The sequence below is a fragment of the Mandrillus leucophaeus genome, unplaced genomic scaffold (assembly GCF_000951045.1).
Source record: "Mandrillus leucophaeus isolate KB7577 unplaced genomic scaffold, Mleu.le_1.0 Scaffold2, whole genome shotgun sequence".
NCBI lineage: Eukaryota > Metazoa > Chordata > Mammalia > Primates > Cercopithecidae > Mandrillus > Mandrillus leucophaeus.
In genome coordinates this window covers 7,834,162-7,837,508 of record NW_012102031.1, presented here as the reverse complement: position 1 = coordinate 7,837,508, position 3,347 = coordinate 7,834,162, and the positions used below count along the sequence as shown (strand labels likewise).

The 3,347-nt window shown below is 52.4% G+C and overlaps 1 protein-coding gene across 2 annotated transcripts in view; it reads right to left on the bottom strand.

Annotated features, from left to right (window-relative positions):
* Positions 1-2,220, bottom strand: part of MB (myoglobin) — a 16,336-nt gene extending 14,116 nt beyond the window's left edge. The window contains exon 1 of one of the 2 annotated variants that reach the window (XM_011978966.1): positions 2,113-2,220. The gene's annotated coding sequence lies outside the window, so the exon portion shown is untranslated. The remainder of the gene's footprint in view (positions 1-2,112) is intronic. The other variant, XM_011978964.1, reaches the window with a different exon arrangement.
* Positions 2,221-3,347: the final 1,127 nt, after the last annotated feature.

Sequence of the window (3,347 nt, the reverse complement as noted above, 5' to 3'; positions counted from 1 at the left end):
AAAAAAAAAAAAAAAAGCCATGGGGATGCCAAAGGGGATCTCATTCATTCATTCAGTCAGTCATCTGTGTGTTCCTTTGTTCATTCATTCATTCAACAGGCCAGTACTGAGGCCCCAGTCTGTTTCAGGCTCAGCCTCAGAAGGAAAGACAATTCTGAGAGGGTCTGCCCTGGTCTCAGACTCTCAGCAGTTTGACCCTTATTGCTGGTCACTCGCTGGAGGTGAGAGAGTGGAGGACAGAAAGAAGGAGATGGGATTGAGCTGTGCCACACCTGACCCGAGGCCACCTGCCCGGTGCGCTGGGGAAGGCTGAGGGGCACATCCGAGACTGCTGGCGACTGAGACGCAGTGTGCGGTTTTCAAACGCTCTCTGGCCTGTGCCCTCCCAAGAGTGTCAGAACACCCCTGAGGGTGCGGGGCAGGGCAGGGCTGATTCCTACCCGAATCCCAGCTCTTCTCCCATCTCTGGCCTCCTGAGTTGTCTGGGGACAGCCTGAGCATTTAAAATCTCATCCACCCATTACTGATGCTGAAGTGTTTAATATGAAGCTATCACCCGCTTGGCAAGCGCCCCCATTAACTGGCGTGCTCATGGAAACCTGTAGCTTTGAAGTTGACAGACCTTTTAAGTTTTACCTTTTAAGCTAATGGGAAGGCACCGACATCTGTTTGTACTTACACATCTCTACAACAGAGCAGCGTTACCTCACAGTTGCTATGGCTACCTGGAGTCACCAGCTCTGTTTGGGGGCTATTATTATCCCTGTGACAGCCTTCATTATGGCCGGGGCAGAGAAGCTGCGGACACATGATAGGAAAGCCAGGCTGCCTTTGTGTGCAAAACTTTCTACAGCCTTACACGCTCATGCTACACACACATACACACGCACGAATGCAGGGCACATTAGTCTGATACCCAATGGGGAAAAACTGGATCCCATCAAGTCAGACCTCCTCTTTTTCCCTTTCATATCACAGAATCCTTTGAATCCAAAACTGAGACTTGTAGAATCATCCTCAAGGCTCCCAATAATTAAAATTCTAGAGCGTCAAAGTCTTCAACTTTTCACCACCCGAGAAACTTGGGTTCTAGATTCCAGACTCAGAGAGAGCTAGAAGCAGAGAAATCTAGAGTTACAGGGCCATAGTATCTTACGACTAAAAGAGGCCTTCAATAGTATTTTGTCCAATTTCCCACTAAATGTAGTTTTCCCTACAGATCATCATCTGGCATCTGCTTGAATACTCCTGGGAGTGGTGAGCTCACTACCTAAAGCTTTAAAAATCCTTTTTTATGTCGAACCAAAAGATGCCTCCATGTCACATGCACTTCCTTGTGGTGGCTCTGCCTGCTCCTTGGGGATATAGAGGCCCAGCTGAGTCTGCCTCACAAGAGAAGGAGCAGGGTCACCCAAGACTTTTCTTGTCCAGACTGAACATCCCAGGACTTCCACTGAGCACCCTCCCCAGGCAAGGCAAGTCGGGGGCCTCAGTCTGGTGAAGAAAGACGGGCTCTGCCATCTTCAGTCTCCAGCCACTCTCACCTCTGGTCACATGAACACACAAAAAATGCTATAGCAAAGGGGATTTCCCCACCCACCTGCACAGGTTTGAGCCCCTCAGGCAGCTGTGCACCTGGCCCACAATTTTTATGGTCAGAAAATCCAATCTAGGTGACCTAGGAATTTGCTAGCCCTTGGGCAGCTGACAATTCCCTTTGGCAAATCTGGGCTTAAGACACCACCAAGGGAGATCAAAGATGTGGCAAGAAGGAGAACTCTGGCTCCTCAAAGCCAGGAGTCCCCGCGATCTTCACTACTCTCTTCCTCCTCCTTCTGGGAATCAACCTTTGGAGGCCAGTCTGGGCAGTGCCTCCCCCCTGCCCGCAGGCCCTCCCTTCCCACCCCTAGTTTAGCTTGTGCCTCCCTGGCAGAGTCTACCCTCCTGGACCAGCGCCAGGCCAGGACTCAGAGCAGGGCTGAGGCCTGGGAGTTGCAGGACCTGCTCAAGGCCCTTGATGGGGCAGCAGGACCCCCAAGCTTGCTCCAGACTCCCAGGAACCCACCCCCCAGGGCTGCCCCTCTCCAGCCCCTCAGCATCCGTTATACTGACCACAGCTCCCCTTCTCCCCAGCTGTCCTCGCAGAGCTTCCAGCCAAGCGGCCAGGGCTGGGGGTGGGGAGAGGTGTCTTATAGCAGCCGGGGAGAGGCACAGGGAACTAAAAATACAGTTTACATGGCAAGGCTCCTCCTCTCCCTGCAGGCCCAGAGGGGCTTATTGGAGGAGGGCTGGCAAGGACCTAACACCCTAATCCCCCAGTCAACAGGTGTGGCCTGGGACACCGATCTGCCTCCCTCCCCGCTCCCCGGCCTTGGAGGCTCGGAGTGGCTCCTCCAGCTCCACCATCCACCTGTCACCTGGACAGAGACCAGCCCCACCTCCACAGTCACCTAACCCCACATCCACCCATCCTCCCCTTTCTTCAAGGCCCATTGCATAGGAACAGCTCCCCTGCCAGGACTCCTCCTACCCCGCTCTACCCATTCCCAGCAGATGTGCCCCCTTCCCCTACCCTGTGAGTGCCTCAGAGGCAGGAATATAAAAGCCACAAACTCATATTGTACTTAGTGCACACCAGGGGCACCCCTCCTCCCAGCAGCCCTATCTTTTGCGGGAGACACTTTGACAAGCCTCACTTCACACTTGAGAAAACTGAGGCACAGAGAAGGTAAGTTACTTTCCCAGAGTCACACAGCTAGGAAATACCAAGCCCAAGATTGGAACCCAGGCAGTCTGACTTCAGGGTCTCTGCTTCCTGGCTAAGAACTGGTCTAATTTGGGGTCCTTCCCCCTCACTCGCTCACCTGCTCTACGTGAGAGACCAGGTGAGAGACCAGCAAAGGACCAAGCCAACATGCTCTTCGATTGTTTATTTTTGCATTGAGTCTGTCCAGGATCTTGGCTTGCTAGAGCCAAAGGCAAAGACAGTCGGTGACCTTGCCCCACGGGCTGACAATGGGGGCCCTACTGCCATCTAGTGGCAACAAGGAGAAAAGCCTGCACCTCTGCCCTGCCCCTTCCATCTGGGCTCTCTGTTTCTTAGTCCCTCAACTCAGCCAGCAGGGAATGGTCTTCTGTCTCTATATTTGATATATATTCATGGCGCCTTGCTTAGAAGACCATGGATGACTTGCCAAATTATTAGAAGATGCATTGTGATCTTTTAATATTGTGATCCAGGAAAAGTGGCATAACTTTCCAAGGACGCTTTTGAGTTGTCTGGGGACAGCCTGAGCATTTAAAATCTCATCCCCCCATTACTGATGCTGAAGTGTTTAATATGAAGC